The sequence below is a fragment of the Lepidochelys olivacea genome, assembly GCF_965140295.1.
Source record: "Lepidochelys olivacea isolate rLepOli2 genome assembly, chromosome: 26".
NCBI classification, from domain to species: Eukaryota; Metazoa; Chordata; order Testudines; family Cheloniidae; genus Lepidochelys; species Lepidochelys olivacea.
This window is the reverse complement of record NC_140436.1, coordinates 8,487,087-8,505,473: the sequence shown is the minus strand read 5'-3', so window position 1 is coordinate 8,505,473 and position 18,387 is coordinate 8,487,087.

Below are 18,387 nucleotides of genomic sequence, written 5' to 3'. Positions count from 1 at the left end.
AGAGACTGTCCACGCCCAGGGAGCAGGGAGGCTAAGGTGGGCCACTCAGAGGAAATTTTGTCAGCCCCGGGGGAAGGGGCTGTCTATATTATGGCAGCCTTCCTGGTCTGTTCCGTCGGCTGTTTTGCTGCACAGAATCTCTGCAGCATTGCAAGCAACAGGCCTACCCCCAGTGCTTAATTTGTAATGAAAGAGGTGCTGGAGCTCGGGATGTTCCTCCAGCGGCCAGCTGAGTGATGTGTAACTGACCCAGCAAGCCTGGAGGTGCCGGCATGGGCGGCGGGTCATAGGCTAGGGGAGGCTGTACCTCCACAAACAGCCAGGCATGGCCCTGCCCATGCTCTGCCCCTAGGCGCCCCCGGCCCCTGCTTCCGCTCAGCATGGTTCCAGGCTCCCTGGCGCTGGGGAGGCTGGGGCTGCATTGCCTGCCCTTCCGGGGCTGGAGGGGGGAGGCTGGGGGTTCTCCAGGGCTGGAGGCACTAGCCTGGGGTGGTGGCCAGGGACTGTGATGGGGTGGGGAACTCTGGGCTCCATTGGGAGGCCGGGGGGCATGGAAGGGGAAGGGCCTCAGGTGGAAGGGGGCGGGGCTGGGGCTAGCCTCCCGCAGCTGGTGGTTCACGTGCCACCCATGGGTGCCGGGACTGTGAACTACCAAGCCTCGAAGTGCCACGGCTCAGCACAAATTAAGCACTGCCTACCCCTTCAATGACCCTCTTGTGCTCAGCCCCACCCCTGGCATGCCCCCTATTCCAGGGCTTAAGAAGCAGACCTTGGAAAGTGGTTATATGGCTGTGCTCCACAGTGCCTGAGCCAGGAATCCTCCAACAAGCCAAAACGTGGGGGTTTTAGGGCCTCTTTATGCTACTCTAGCCCTTTTATGCATCATAATGGGGCTGTAGCTGTGGTGAAGATCTTCGCATCAGCAGTTGCTGGGCAGCTGGTGTGCTGTGTCTCATGCTTATTATGCTAATTATTACAGTCATCTCACTGTTACCTCATGCTCCCCCCTCCGCCATCTGTTTGTTGTATCTACCTGTTATCAGTTGTCAGATAATAAGGGGCCGGAGGTTTAAAGATTTAAGAACTTAAATCGGAATTAGACACCCAAACAGCTTTCAAAATCTGGCCCTCAGTTCTGTGGGGCAGCGGCGATACATACGTACAATGCCTATCACCGCGAGACCCTGATTGCAGTCATTAGGGGTTCCCACAGTGCACATAAACAATCAAAATGGTACAGTAAGAAAAAATTGTAATCTTTGCTCTTGTAAATGTGGAGTCCTGAGCACGTAAGACCCATATATGTGGGAATCTCATTGTCATCCCATCGAGGGCTGGTAGAATTAGGCAGATATATACATTTTTTTAATTCAGTGGATCTGCTCTGATTTACACCAATCCAAGCTCACGATCTCCCGGCCTGTTTTTGTTTTTTGTTTATTTGTATTCCATCAGTGCTCGCGCTGGTTGGAAAATGGAGATTTTTTTTTTAATTCCTGTGGAAAATGTTGAGGCTTCATCGAGAAACTGAAATTCGAGAATTTTTTGGTTTGCCGCCAAAACGTCAAAAATTTTCCACAGAAAGCCCACTTGTTCAAAAAATGTTCTTTTGGTTGAAGAGCCCAACTTTCTTTAAAATAAACAGTTTCCACAGGAATTTTTCAGCCAGTGCTCGTTAGTTCTCAGAGGGCATGATAAGGGTTCTAGAGTGCAAGACTCTGTTCGGTGTTTGTTTTAAATAAAAAACCTACAAAGAATGCCCTAGCAACACAGATGGTCATATTTTCAAAAGCGCCTAAGGGAGCTGGACACATACTTCGCATTTAGAATGAATGGGAATTGTGTGTTTTAACTCTCTCAAAGGTTGATTTTTTTTTCTCTCTCTCTCTCTATTCCCCCATTCTGCTGGGGCCCTGAGGTTTTCTTTGCTTGCTTGTTTTTGTTTTAATTTGTGGCTTTGGCTGGGCTATCAAAGGGACGGCGGAGCTGAAAGAAACCATCTATTTCTGAAGTTGTGCACTGAGGTTGTACTTCTCCAAGAAGGAGGTATGAAATCAACAAGAATTATCTGAGTGGAAGGACAGCCTATAATGTAAATATTATGTTCAGTGGTATCCCTCCAGTGGAAGTTGATCACCTGCTATGTGATATATGAGCATACGCACAGCTTTGGAGCATATAGCTGTGTACGTGAAAACGGCATACAGAAAATAATGGCAGCTTTTTCAAACACCAGGATGCTTCTAAAACACTGGAACATGCAGTGCGGCTGCTTCCCCATTGGGAGCCACTGGCAGTCCTAGTTAATTAACGGATCTCTTTTACTTTTTACAGCAGGGGTCTTGTTTTATACTGAAGTGTCATTTTTAGCATCAGGGAGAGGAGAGAGTGAAGTTGCAATCTGGATTTTACTTCCGAAATGAAGTCCTTTTTGAAACAAGCAGCTCTGATTAATTTATCATTGGACCAATCAAAATAACAGCTCGTCAGATCTGGATGGCTGGATTGACAGGGAAACAGGAACAGACTCTTGTTCTACAGATGTGCTGCAGAACTTTGGAGCGCTGTGAACTGTGGAATCCCCTCAGCCCCCACAAAAAAAAAATCAACTAGTCAAGCATATGATACGAAACTTGAGTGTGCCGCCCCCTTCTTACCACTTAGAAAGAAGTTCTCAACGGGGCGGGGGGAGGGGCATAAGGTGAGAATTAGACTTTCAAGGGGTGATGCGCAGCAAGCTTTGAATGGTTTGCTGGTTATGGTGGAAGGGGACGTAGAAAGCACCAAGTAGCAGCCCCACTCTCTGATTAGTGAGTGGCATTACAAATTGGTGTGAGGGGTCAAGGTGCCGTTGAGATAGGGCCCAGATGCCCCTGCATCATGATGGAGAGGCGGCTGGCCCGAATTTGAGTGAGTGGCACTGTGACCTGGCACAAAGGGTTAAGGTTCCACTCAGGCTTGTTGGTTAGTTGGTTAGTTTGGTTGGAAGTTTGTTTATGCTATAACGTGGTTGAGGTTATATCTTTTGTGGGTCCAACTGCTATTGGTGAGAGAGAGAGAGAGAGAGACGCTTTCAAGCTATTTGAGCATAAGCTTTCATGAGCTACAGTTTGGTTAGTCTCTAAGGTGCCACAAGTACTCCTTTTCTTTTTGCGAATACAGACTAACACGGCTGTTACTTTCAAGCTGATACAGAGCTCTTCTTCAGGTCTGAGATTGACCCCGCTACAACAACAGTGTAAGCAGGTGACAGATACCTGAAACAGCATGAAAGGTCTTTAAATGATGGACTCCGTCGGGGCTCAATCCTGCTCCTGGTGTTTTTGAGTGCTGGGGTGAGGTGGCACAGAGAGTTAGAGTTGGTTGAGGATGCTGGTCTAGAGAACAGTCACTGCTACCAAGTACCCGTCTATTTTATTTTTATTGAAAAAAAAACACCTTCCCTAATTGTATGGAATTGTGTGTCACTCCATACTCATAAGTGAGAAGGTCACATAGAAAAAGTTATGGCAGCTGGGAGCATCATGGGAAGATAGCCAGCTCGTCTCACAACAGGTGAGCCACTTGAGAAGCACTGGCATTTTGTGTATCAGCATCTGCTCATGCAGCCCATCAAAAGGTGCCAGATGCTGTTTGTGTGATAATAGCTCCTACAGCTTGGCAATTGTGTCTTACAATTTACAATGCTGCCTTGTGAGCATCCAGAGGGAATGATCTTACGCTTGCCAAACAGCAACTAAACTTGAATGGGTAATCGTTGCGTGAAGACGACACATCCGATCTGACAGTAAAAGCCCCAGCTCTCAAAATATACTTCAGAATGTGAGGTAGCAGTTAGAGCCCCTTGGAGATCAGGTTTCAGAGTAACAGCCGTGTTAGTCTGTATTCGCAAAAAGAAAAGGAGTACTTGTGGCACCTTAGAGACTAACCAATTTATTTGAGCATGAGCTTTCGTGAGCTACAGCTCACTTCATCGGATGCATGCCGTGGAAACTGTAGCAGACTTTATATATACACAGAGAATATGAAAAAATACCTCCTCCCACCCCACTGTCCTGCTGGTAATAGCTTATCTAAAGTGATCATCAGGTGGGCCATTTCCAGCACAAATCCAGGTTTTCTCACCCTCCACCCACCCCCACACACAAATTCACTCTCCTGCTGGTGATAGCCCATCCAAAGTGACAAATCTTTACACAATGTGCATGATAATAAAGTTGGGCCATTTCCTGCACAAATCCAGGTTCTCTCACCCCCCTCCCAAAAACCACACACACAAACTCACTATCCTGCTGGTAATAGCTCATCCAAAGTGACCATTCTCCCTACAATGTGCATAATTAAGGTGGGCCATTTCCAGCACAAATCCAGGTTTTCTCACATCCCCCACACACACAAGTACTCCTTTTCTTTTTGCGAATACAGACTAACACGGCTGTTACTCTGAAACCTGTCATTGTGTAAAGAGTTGTCACTTTGGATGGGCTATCACCAGCAGGAGAGTGAATTTGTGGGGGGGGGTGGGGGGTGAGAAAATCTGGATTTGTGCTGGAAATGGCCCACCTGATGATCACTTTAGATAAGCTATTACCAGCTGGACAGTGGGGTGGGAGGAGGTATTTTTTCATATTCTCTGTGTATATATAAAGTCTGCTACAGTTTCCACGGCATGCATCCAATGAAGTGAGCTGTAGCTCACGAAAGCTCATGCTCAAATAAATTGGTTAGTCTCTAAGGTGCCACAAGTACTCCTTTTCTTTTTGGAGATCAGGACATCTCTCCCTCTATGGAGATCACAGGTGGTTTCTGTTTAACATGACCTATTTCTCCATCCTGGGACTAAATTGCTCCAGCTTGTATAGAATAGGAGCTTGGAGAGAAGGACTGATGCTGAATCTTGCAATCAGGAACCCAAACTGGGATCTTGTTGCAGGGGATCAAGACTTATTTGAACCATCTGTCTCCATCTTATTTTTTGCTCAGGCTCAGCAGAAAGGGAGAAAACGATAGGCACAAAGCTAGCTAGAGTTGAAAAATCTGAATACGAGAGTATGATAGCTGATTTGAACACCTGGCTGCTTCTGTCCTGGAGGGTGGTGGGTTTGTCCTTTTCTTCTCATTCTAACACATATCAAGTCCAAATAAATAAGCCTCATAAATTTGAATGTACTTAAGAGGAAAAATAATATCCAGTTCTCATAAAGAACCTAGATCTCAAAGCACTTTACAAGGCAGGCAAGTATCATTATTCCTATTTTACAGACGTGGAAACGGAGGCACAGAAAGTTGAAGTGGGTTGCCTAAGGTCACTACCAGTCCACTGGCAAAGCCAGGAACAGAGCCCAGTTCTCCTGAGTTCCAGTCCAGTGCACTATCCTCTGGGTCACACTGCGTTCCCAAGAATTCGATCATCCTTGCAAATAAAACTGTGAATGCCAAGCAGGGGCGTTAATTAGAAGCTTATTGATTTGTTTTATGAATTACTATGTTTCTATTCATTGTAGACACTCTGAACTGATGGATATGCTTTAGGAATAGGAGACAACATCATGCACTATTAAATCATCATTTTATTTAGTTGCATTACTGCAGCATGCCCTGTGGGTCTGGGGACAGAACAGGCCCACTGCTCCTCCTGCATGTTGTAAGAGGTGACTAAACGGGGGCTGCCTGGAGAGGAATGGGCTCCGCCAGGTTAGAAATTTGACCAAGACACACCATATGATGAGCAAGTCAACCATGTCCATTCCAGACTGGTCGGGGCCCAGGTTAATAATGAACGTCTCCCACCAGGGCAAACGTGATAAGTATACTGCTGGTGTAACCCCAACAAAGAGGATCCATGGAAGAGATAACATCACAATAGCCACATGGAAAGTAAGGACACTGAGACAAATAGGGAGGTTGAAAGAACTCATGTATGAAAGGGAACAATGCACCTGGCACCTCCGAGGAATCTCTGAGGTCAGATGGAAGAACTTTGGAGAGGCACTAACGGAAGAAGTCCATTTACTCTATTACGGTGGCGAGGACAAACATGCCAACGGTGTAGGATTTCCTGTGCATAAAGATCTCAAGAATTCAGTATTAGGATGCCACCCAAATATCCAGCAGGCTTATTTCAATCTGTTGAAAGGCAGAGCCATTTAATACCACAGCGGTACAAGTCTACGCCCCTACAACAGACTATGGTGATGAGCAAATTGAAGATTTTTACAATCAGCTCCAAGACATCATCGATAAGGTACACGAGAAATATATTCTGGGGATTGTCCAGGGCAATTGGAATGCTAAAGTGGGTATTGACACACAGGCAGATTGGCGACATTATTGTGGGCCTTTCTGTAATGCGGTAACCAATGAGAGAGGACGGAGACTTTTGGAGTTTGCCAGCTATAACAATCTGGTTCTTGCAAACACATTAGGAGCATATAAAGCATCCAGATGATCAATGTGGTATGCACCTGATGGTCTACATCACAGCCAGATCAACTACATCATGGTGCAAAACCGATTTTGTTCTGGGATTAACAGAGCTAAAACAAGGAGCTTCCCCAGTGCTGATATTGGAAGTGATCACGACCTTTTCATGCTAAATTTTGGCTGCGGATAAGGAAAATTGTCAGGCCAAAGTTCACCAGAATCAAGTTTGACTTAGACTCGGAGACCGAAACAGTGCAGAGTCATTCCAAGCAATGAGCAGTGGAAAATTTGCCCCGCTGCTTGCACTAGAAGAAGATGTAGAAACAATGATCAACAATTTCAACACTGTAATGAATGAGGGAGCAATGGACGTCTTTGGGGAAACAACATAAGAGGACAAAACGAAATATTACAAATGTGTGACATTGGAAGAGAACCTAAAAGACAAGAACAGCACTGAGGGAGCTGATAAATACGGAGCGATTGGCAGAAAGATCAAGAAAAGAATGAAGGAGATATGGCTTGAAAAACAATGCTCTAAAATTGAAGAGTGTAATAGCAAACAAGACTTCCAGGTTGTAATAGATCTGACAAAGGAAAGCTAGACCAAAACTAAGGCAATTCAAGACAAAAAAAGGAACAGTCTTACAGAAGAAAGGGACATTGTCAATAGGTGGACAAACTACTGCTTTGATCTATATAATCACTACAAATGGAGATCATAGTGTTCTAGACAGCCCAGATTCTACAGAGGAGGATGACTTTCCAATACTGTGTGAAGAAGTGGAGACAGCTGTGAAATCACTCAAGAACGGAAAGGCTACAGGTATTGACAACGTCCCAGCTGAACTGATGACATTTGGAGGAGAAATAGTAATAGATGTACTCACCAAGATCTGTAACAAGATCTGGCACACTAGTGAGTGGCCCTCCATGTGGACACAGTCACTCATCATCACTTTGCCAAAGAAAGGCAACCTGCAATTATGTCAAAATTACTGGCCCGTAAGCCTAATTAGCCATCCCAGCAAAGTCATGCTGAAAGTCATATTGAACAGATTGAAGCCACAAGCGGAGACTATCATTGCTGAAAGAACTATTTTGTGCTGGAAGAAGTACCACAGAACAGATTTTCAACTTTCGTGTTCTATGTGAGAAGTACAACACCAGCAGGACATCTACCATGTCGTTGATGACTTCAAGAAGGCATTTGACAGAGTATGGCACGAAGCTCTCTGGGCAACCATGAAGAAGTACAATGTTGATCGTAAGCTTATGCTTACCATTAAACAACTGTATGCCAAGGCCAACAATGCAGTTCTTGTCAATGGCACAATAGGAGACTGGTTTCGCACCACTGTTGGAATCCGGCAAGGCTGCCTTCTTTCGTCCACACTGTTCAGCATCTACTTGGAATGCATAATGACTGATGCCCTAGAAGATCTCATATGCACAGTCAGCACTGGGGGGCGAGCAATCTCAAATCTTCGGTTCGCTGATGACATTGACAGCCTGGCAGGCAGCAAAGATAAACTTGCCAATCTTGTGGAATGATTGAATGAAACCTCTGCAAAATATGGCATGGAAATCAGTGCAGAGAAAACCAAGCTGATGACAAACAAACATGACGGGATCAGCTCACGTATCACTGTCAGTGGACAATGGCTGGAGACAGTGAAACAGTTCAAATATTTGGGAGCAATCATCACTGATGAAGGATCCAGGGTAGAAATTCTGTCAAGAACTGTGCAAACAGCAGCAGCAGTGGCAAAGCTAAAACCAATTTGAAGGAATAAGAACATCTCCCCGGTATCCAAACTGAAACTGCTGCACGCCTTGGTCACCTCTATTTTCTGTATGCGTGCGAGACATGGACCCTTACGGCAGAACTTGAACAGAAAATACAAGTCGTAGAGATGAGATACTTCCATAAAATCCTGGGCAATCTCATACTTTGACCACATCACTAATGAAGAGGTCCGCAACATCATCACCCAGTGCGCTGGGTCATAGGAAGACCTCCTGACAACCGTGAAGAAGCGCAAGACGAAGTGGTACAGTCCATCAAACAAGATCATCTGGCCTATCCCAGATCATCTTCCAAGGGACAGTGTAGGGAAGAGAAGAAGAGGTAGACAAAGAAGAGATGAACTGACAACATAAAAGAGTGGACAGTAATGGGCTTCACGGAGACTCAAGCACTGACGCACAATCGTCTGGGATGAGACAATTGGTTGGTTGCTCTTCAGTGATGGTTCCCCAACCACGAATGCGGTTATGGAAGTGATGATTGCTGGGTCCTGGCAGTGCTACAGTAAAGATGAGGGGGAGGGTTGTTTTGTGTTAGGTATTGTACATTGTGCTAATCCCCGCCAAAAGAAATTACAATCTAAATACACAAATCAGAAATTTCAGGTGCTTATTCAAACACCTCCCGCCTCCAAAGCGAGGCTGGAAATCTAAGAATAGGTTCTGCTCTCTGGTTAGATTCCTGCTTCTGTATTCTTTTGGTCCTGAGAGAAAAAAAAATCATTCTTGAGATATTTGATATTCTGGGCTTCTGGCCCAGAACCTTGGCACACAGTGAAAATGAAAAATAACTGAGAGAGAAAAATAAATTACGCTCCCAGAAACTCTTTGGGATTGAGATTTTAGGTCAGTTCTTACCTGACCTGAACTGGTTAATTGATCCCTACAGGAGACCCCTGAACATGGATGTGAGCAGACAATGTAGTCCTGCTGGTCAAGCTATAGAGCCCTACAGCGGCTGCTGTTGATGGCCAGAAGTGTCAGGGAGACGGGAAGACAATCAGGTGATAATGGCTCCGAGTGCTAAGAGCCTCTGTGGGAGCCAACACAGAGCACAGCCTGGAGAAAGGTTGAATATGATATGGATACTGTATAAATAAATATTTATTCCGAAGAAAAGTTCTGAATCTAAAAAACCCTCTGAGGTTGTCAGGCCTGGGAGTTGAGCTGATAGGTATCCAGCATAAGCGTGGACCAAAGAGAATTGCATGGACTGACATTCTCACTGCAGCATCCGGGCATAACACACAATTCTTTTGGCCGGTGTCCTAGCACATTTGCCAGTGCACTGTGTCTTCCCATTATAGACAAGAATGATGCCTCAGGAAATTCAGCAAAACCTATTCCATTTAGAACTGTATGCAGTGCTGATCATTGCACCCTAGGAAGTCTTTTAACAAAAATATATTACCACTGAACAAGGAATATGTAATATATTCTAGAGAGACCACAGGCTAAAAACATTTGGTTTGATGCACTGAGGTTTCTAAGGTCACAAAATCCAGGTGTGATTGTCGTTAGAAGCATCAGACAGATCTTTGTATCTTGCAGTATAGCGGCAATATCTCCCCATCAGGATCTGGTGCAGGAAACCTAATACGGTGAATGAAGGATTTCAAAGGCGAATAAGCCCTAAATCAGGCTTCCCAATCTTTTCATTACCCTGCGTAATTATCGGAGAGTTGCCATCATCCTTTTAATCTAGTTGATTAATCAATAGGCTCAGCCAGTCCACACAGCAAACCGTTGACACTGCAGCAACGCTTTACTATCAGGCGCGAACGTGCAGAAGTATTAGCTCCGCAGAAATAGCGAGTTGGTTGAATTGAAGACGTTTATCAGCTGCGTTGAACCTCAAGAGTATTTTTTTCTGTCTGCTTGCGGGGCCTGGGATTCTCCAAAATTGTTAAAATCCCTCATTAATGTGTCCACCTAAGATTATTCTAAACGGAAGTACTGTATTATTATTAATTATTTGCACTGCAGTCGAACCTAAAACTGCCATCGAGATAAACCCATTGCATTGGGTGTTGAACGTATGTATAGTAAGAGACAGTCCACGGGCCAAAGAGCATGAAGCCTGAATACGCCAAGAGGGAAAACTGAAGGACAGACATCAAGGTCCCAGGTCAGCAGAGCATTTAAGCACATACTTAAATCCTACTGAAGACATGTGCTTCAGTGCTTTGCTGAATCAGGGTTTATATGACTTGCCCAGGGTCACCTAAGAAATCTGTGGCAGAGTTGGGAATTGAACCCAGAACTTCTGATACTCAGTCAGGAATTTTAACCGAAGCACAAGACTATTTGTCCTCTTTTTACTTAGGTCTTGGTCAGGAAAACTTGTGGATTATTCCAAAGAGTGATAGTGTATAGGAATCCATTTAGCGTAGAGGATACAATTCCAATATAGTTACAGTGTAGTTTTATAATAATCCGTTAAAAATGCATTTGGATGTGTAGTGGGTGAGTTCTGAATTCTGATATCTTCATTTATAGTTTTTGTTTTTTAATTGAAATTGCAAAAGCAATAAGACTATAATCTTGACAGCCAACAATGAGTTCTGCAGGAGACGATGAGCACATGGGTAAAAATCCATTTGAACTGGACAAGTGAACTATTCAAACACTGAATCTTTAACTTAAAATATTTGTCTCATCAACAGTAGAAATCAAGAACTGTAAATTTTGGGCCAGATCCACAACTGGTGTAAATCACCATAGCTCCGTTAAAGTCAATTGAGCGAGCCCGATTTACACTAACTGAGGATCTAGCCAATTATTTTTAATGGCATTAATTATGAGGGTTTTTTGTTATCGTTAATAGTGTTGTTTGAAATTGCCTTTATTTAAAATGGATGTGCACACTGTTAAGGAACTGCAAGAGATGAACCTGTTGTGATCAAAGAAATGATTATTTGAATAACTTCTTAATACTATCATCCACTCACATCCCGCTTCTGGTGATGTGTGCTAAGATAATTACATCTGGGAGAATATTTTGCAAAGAATAATTCAGTCGGGGTGAAATTCACCTCCGTGAAAAGGGCAGCACAAGCTCTAGGCACCACTTCAAGACTATTGGACTCAAGAAAGACTTAAGTGATGAATAGACCACACATTAGCTCTTTGCACCGGGGTGTAATTCATCTGTGATGACTTTAAAAGCAATTGAATTCCATAAGTTCAGTATGACTTTCTCCAATACTATTTGTTGCTTGAATTTTTTTATTCTATGCATGGGATTGCAAATTTGTGAGACATTGAGCTCTGTATTGCTTATTTTACGATACGTCTGGTAAGCCACCTTGCATTATTTGTGTCCTGATTGGACAATCACTCAGGCTGTTCTGGAGCAAAAATTTGTATGCATATGAGTTTTAAAGCATGTGTGTGCCATTTTGAACTTGCCTTCTCACGGATGTTTTTGACAGTGAAACTCGATCTCTTGAATGTTTTGGAAAGCAAACCTGAGAGCTGGACATTGGCATGGCTGAAATGAATTAATTTTAACAGAATTAATTTTTAACAGAATGAATATTTGTGGAAAGTTCCTTTTGTATTTTCATCTAGCTTTAACCATTTGGGGTTAGTAATTATTGTATTTTCCTCCTCAGCCACCTGTTTATGCTTTACGATTGAAACTCTGACCTGTTCAGAGAGCCCACAGAATCTGCTTAAGTCCCTATGTCAACAGTAAGACACAGGACTTAATGTAGAATTTTAACTACTTAACAGGATACTTTCAAAAACTTTTACCTGTGCCTTATCTTCCTATAATAACTACAGCCCTGATCCTGCAAATGCTTACACACCAGCTTAACATGATGCATGTTGAGTCATCCCATTGAAACCAATGGGCAACTTGCATGTATCAAGGTAAGCACAGTGATGAGCTGCCAAAATCTTAACAACTGGTTCCCTCCTCACCCCACGAGGGGGTCGTGGCCCACTCCTGCCCCATCCAACCGTCCGTGTTCCTTGACGCCCCCACCCCCTGGAATCCTTGCCCCATCCACCCCCCTCCTCTGTCCCCTGGTTGCCCCCAGAACCGGGCAGGAGGGTCTCGAGGGTCACTGTAGTGGGTGCCCACCCCACCCCCAAGAGCCAGAGGGACCTGCCGGGGGTTGGGGTGGGGAGTCCCAGCAGCATTTACCTGGGGCAGCTCCCAGGAAGCATCCGGCAGGTCCCTGTAGCTCCTAGGGGTAGGGGAGCGTAGCGAGGGGGGGAAGCAGGGGGAGCAGCCGCTCCCCCCACTGATCACATCAAAAGTGGCACCTCAGGCACGGACTCCCTGGGTGCTCTGGGGTTGGAGCACCCACAAGGAAAATTTGGTGGGTGCAGAGCACCCACCGGCAGCTCCCCGCCCGGACCCAGCTCACCTCCTCCCCTGAACGCACCGCCCTGCTCTGCTTCTCCGTCCCCCCCAACTCCGCTTCCTGCAAATCGGCTGTTCGCGCGGGAAGTCAGGGAGGGCTGAGAAGCGAGCGGTGGCTTCGCGCTCAGACCGAGGGTGGCGGAGGTGAGCTGGGATGGGGAGCGGTTCCCCTGCACGCCCCCTGGGTTACCTGCTGCAGCGCGGGCGGCCCTCCTTGCGCCCCCTCGCCCCAGCTCCCCTCTGCTCCGCCTCCGCCTCCCTGGGCCGGAGTGCGAAGTCGTCGCCTGCTTCTCAACCCTCCCCGGCTTCCCGCTTGAACAGCTGATTCGTGGGAAGCCGGGGGAGAGGGGGTGGAGAAGCAGAGCCGGGCGGCATGTTCAGGGGCGGAGGCGGAGCGGAGGTGAGCTGGGGCCGGGCGTGGGTCATGGAGCTGCCGGTGGTGCTCTGCACCCACCAAATTTTCCCCGTGGGTGTTCCAGCCCCGGAGCACCCACAGAGTCGGTGCCTAAGGCGCCACTTTTGGCCGGTTGTTAAATTTAGAAGCCCTTTTAGAACCAGCTGTCCCTTGTGGGACCACCGGTTCTAAAAGGGCTTTTAAACTTAACAAGCGGTTCCCGCAAAGCGGTGCGAACCGGCTCCAGTTCACCACTGGGTAAGCACATAGAATCATAGAAATGTAGGACTGGAAGAGACCTCAAGAGGTTGTCTAATTCATTCCCCTGCACAGAGGCAGGACCAAGTCTAACGAGACCATCCCTGAGCGATGTTTGTCTAACCTGGTCGTGCAAACCTCCAGTGACAGGGATTCCTCATATCCCACGTATGTAAGCGTTTGCAGAATTGGAGGCGATATTGTCCTGATCCACAAAGTTTACCCCACAAAGTGTCCCTAAACCTCTGAATGCTAGAATCTGGGGCTGAACAACAGGGTATGGATCACTTGATAAATTGCCCTGTTCTGTTCACTTCTGAAGCATCTGGCACTGGCCACTGTTAGAAGACAGGATACTGGGCTCGAAGGATCATTGCATCTGACCCAGTCTGGCCCTTCTTATGTTCTTAAGCAATGAACTTTTTCAGACTTCAAGAGTGTTTAGACAAAGGGTTATGATCCCAGGGTCCAGCTCTAATTTTAACAATTCCTGGGGAATTTGGGGCATCTTGGGTCAAACAAAAAAGTTCTAAATAAATATCATCGACCCTTATAACAAAAATGCACATCACGTGTCATCCAGAAGTGATGTTTTTTATGGCTATGGTATAAACCCCTAGAAATAAGAGATTGTAACTGAATTGCTGACAAGCTCTAAAATGTAGTGTCACAAGCAGCCGGGTATAACATAGTGTGACAGAAAAACAGATTTTTCCATTTATAGTGTGTATATGTTGATAGGGTAGGCTGTACCAAAGATACCATGTGAAATTGCTTAGATCATCTCCTAATGAGAAACATAATTTTACTGGTGGATTTGTGACATCCTCTTGACAACATAGTTAACCTGGAAGGTCTCAAAGCAATGAAAAAAAGGGTGTGAGGGGAATGACACTTCTCTGTAATCATTAGCAATAAAATATGAAAATGTTGTGGAATAATAAAAAGCTTCCATCTTTTGCCGTCCTAGCATATTCTCTTAATGGCACCATTTAGAGCATTGCATCAAATCCCTTAGCTGTCCTTTTTTTAAAAAAAACACACACGTCTTTCTTTCTTCAAAATTTCAACCAGGCTAGTTGGTGGACTTTTACCACATGTAGTTAAGTTATACTGCTGTTTGGAGAGTTAACCAATGTATAATGTTAAGAAACAAGTAAAATTAAATAAGCAATGTTTAGTGGAGAGGAAATTACATTACTCATAACTGAGAAGGGAGACACCTGAGTTTTCACTGTCTCATCATGTTGTTTTATTTAGACTGGGATTTTCAAAGTTAGACGCCCAACTCCCTTGGGCACCATTGCAAATCCCAGCCCTAATGTATGGAGCAAAATATAAGATATGAATCAATCAACACCATTGATTTTTACCTGCCAAACCAGAGTCTTACCAATGGATGGTCTTATTTTGTCTCACAGGCTACAAATGTTATGGACCCAATTCTGTGCTCTGTGCAGATGAAATTTATCCCTTTGCAGAAAGCTGGTCTGTGGACTGGGTACCAGGTCAGTCCTTTCAGCCCTCAAATAGATGCTTTGAACTAAAAAGAAGTCTTTATGCAATCTCACTGTGTGGATGGCCACAGGATCAGCTCTTCTTGTACGTATAGTGGAAACTAATGTTAATATATTTTGGTCCTCTCAGCAGCCCAGCTTGAGGGAGTGTCTAGCCAAGCACAGTTACTGAAAAATGCTAAATTACTGGTTTTCCTAAACCTGTTCATACCTCAACGTTTGTCAAGCGGCGCAATTTATGCTGAGCTTCTTGGTCAGATGGAGCAATTTATTTAAAGTGCCTCTAGTTCTCTAGTAAGAAGTTGTTTTCCCCTTCCCAGCCCTCCTTGAAGAGATAATAGGAAGGAAGAGGAGAATAAAGTGCATGTTAACGCCTTGCTTCTGCACGATGTTTTCCAGTCGCTGTTATTTATTCCCCCTGTGTGGCCATTTTACCAATGAACAAGTGTGTTGACTCATCATTACTGATATTCACACTATGGACCTTTACCCCACCCTTCATGAAATTCAGCGTGCTCCAACTGAAATGACCCAGCTACCATCCGAAGCTGTGTGCGCACAGATACAATGGGCACCAAGTAAGCAGCCCATATAGTGTAATTTGCCCATTATACAGATGTCCAGCACAAGGTTGATGCACCATTTAATCCCTCAGAATAGGATTTAAGTGATGAATACAGCTCATGCTGACCATTGGCATAGCCGTGGGTTCTGCCCATGAGCAGAACAGGGAATAGAGCTTGTCAATAGAGCTGAGCCGGGGACTGGATTTTTCCTGACAACGGGAAGTTCCCCAGTTTCAGATTTTTTTCCATTTCGAAACAGAGCGAAACCCAAATGTTGAAATTTCCTGTGAAACAAAATTCTGAAAAATTGTCGCATTCTGTGTCAGTCGAAGCATTTTGTTTCAATAAAATCAAACCCTTTCATGCTGTTTAACTGTTTCATTTTATGTTATAATATCAAATTTTAAAAATTGAAATGAAAAGTCATTTTGAAATAGAAATGTTCCATTCCATTTTTTTTCTCCTTGAAATGTCATTGAAATGAAGTTTTATGTAAATCAACACATTACTGCAACATGTTTTCCTTTCAAACCAATTGGCATTTTTTTAATGGGAAAAACATTTCAGACCAGCTCTATTCATAACCTTCTGTTCTGCAAGCAAAGGGTTCTCACTCTTGGAATGGAGAATTAGTTTGTTCTCTTTGTAGCAATGAAGCACAACCCCTTTCTGTACCTAGACAATCAAAAACACCTGAGCAATATTGATTCCACCTGCCGAGGCTTGTGATGCATAGATATCTTTCTGGTACATTAGTCTGGTGCTAATTAGACAGTTTGCTTACCTGTCCTCCCAGGATTGGTTGCTTGGAGACCTGGCTTCGGCTTTCCCTTTAAAAGAAAACAGGGGAAGTCAAATATAACTATATCTAACCCAGCTGTCGCTGATTGCTATTGCAACCATCTTTTCTGCATTCAGGAGACTTAAGTCATAGCCGAGTAATGTATAAAATTAACTAACCATTTTATAATGACTTTTAATTAACCACCTTTTAATTGCTGCTTCCATGGTTATGCCTTTGGGCCTGATTCTGGAAACAATTATCGACTGCAGACTGGGAATTTGTTTGCTAGTAATGGCCTTGGCTCACGTGCCAAGTGTGTCTATTCCTTGGTGTTTGTTGTGCTAAAGCAAAGTTAACAACTTACAGTGTGATGTATAGTATCCTACAGAGATCCACAGCTTTTGGAATGCAGTCTTCTAACTACAGGGGTACGGACCATACAAGTAGAATCTGAGTGTCTTGTAACTCTTAATGAATTTATTATACAGGATACTGGACAAGATGCACCACAGGTCTGCTCCAGTCTGATTCTAGCAATTTGTATGGTCCCATGATTCGATTTGTATTACAGTAGCACCTAGAGCCCCCAGATGATATCTGGTTCCCATTGTGCTGAGCACGATAAACAAACATACAGTAAGAGAGAGTCCCTGCCCTGAAAATCTTAATTGTCTAACCACACAAGGCAGACACTGGGCAGGATGGGAATTAGAAGCACATAGAAGTGACATGACTTGACCAGAGTTACACGAGGCAGAGCCTACCACCATCACTTATCTTCTCTAGCTTAAACTTGAGATCCCGAAATGATCAGGGGAGCCAATGGAGTGAACAGTAGACTAGAACATGATTCTTCTGGGCTCCAATCAGTATCCCATGTCCATCCACCCCATAACTTCTAGCAGAGTTTCAGATTATGAACCTAGAGCCAAATCCAAATATTACAAATATCCCCTATTTTTTTCATAGATTTCAAGGCCAGAAGGGACCCTTTCAATCATCTAGTCTGACTTCCTGTATGACGCAGGCCATAGAACTTCCCCAAAATAATTCCCAGAGCAGATCTTTTGGAAATGCATCAACTCTTGATTTAAAAATTGCCAGCGATGGAGAATTCACCACGACCCATGGTAAATTATTCCAGTCATTAATTACCCTCTCTCTTAAATTGCACCTTGTTTCCAGTCTGAGTTTATCTCGCCTCAGCTTCTAGTCATTGGATTGTTGTACCTTTCTCTGCTAGATTGAAAAGCCCATTATCAAACATTTGCTACTTATAAATTGTGATCTAGTCACCCTTTAACCTTCTCTTTGTTAAGCAAAATGGATTGAGTTCCTTGAATCTATCACTAGAAGGCAGGTGTTCTAATCCTTTCATCTTTCTCATGATGCTTCTTTGAACCCTCTCTAATTTATCAACATCTTTCTTAAATCGTGGACAACCGAACTGGGAGTATTCTAGCCATGGTTGCATCAGTGCCACATACAGAGTGGCATATAAAAATAACCTCTTTACTCCAACTTGAGATTCTCCTGTTTGTGCATCCCAGGATCACATTCGTGTGTCAAACCGGAACCCCACATCTATGTGCCTTGGCAGGTTGAGGGGGTTCAGTATCTGAATTAGCGTTTTGTGGCTTGGATCTGTGTAAGAAGGTAGTCGCTTTCTGTGCCTGCTGGAGTCTGCAAAGCTCCCACTCTCCTCTTCAAACACAGCAGTGTAAAAATTATTAGTGCCTGCTATAGGGAATGCAGAGATCACTGTCAGAGGAAGGGTGAGCCAGTGGGTAGGGTGTTATCCTGAAACATGGGAGACCTGGATTAAATCCTTTGCCCTGGCACTGTCTTCCTCTGTGACTTTGGGCAAGTCCCTTAGGGTATGTCTGCACTGCAGAAAAAGAACTGTGGCAGTGAATCTCAGAGGCTAGGTCAACAGCCTTGGGCTTGCAGGCTCATGCTATGGGGCTAAAAATAGCAGTGTAGAACTTCCTGTTGGGGCTGGAGCTCTGAAACCAAAGGAAGGTCTCAGAGCCCAGGCTCCAGCCCAAATGGGAACATCTACATGGCTATTTTTAGGTCTGTAGAATGAGCCCAAGTCAGTTGACCGCCACTGAGACTCACTGGTGCAGGGTTTTTTGTTTTTGTTGGTTTTTTTTGTTCTGTTTTTTTTTCCAGTGTAAGCATATCCTAAGTCTCTTTATGGAGATAATAGCTCTTCCTTGCCTTGCAGGAGTATTGAGAGTAAATGCATTAAAGAT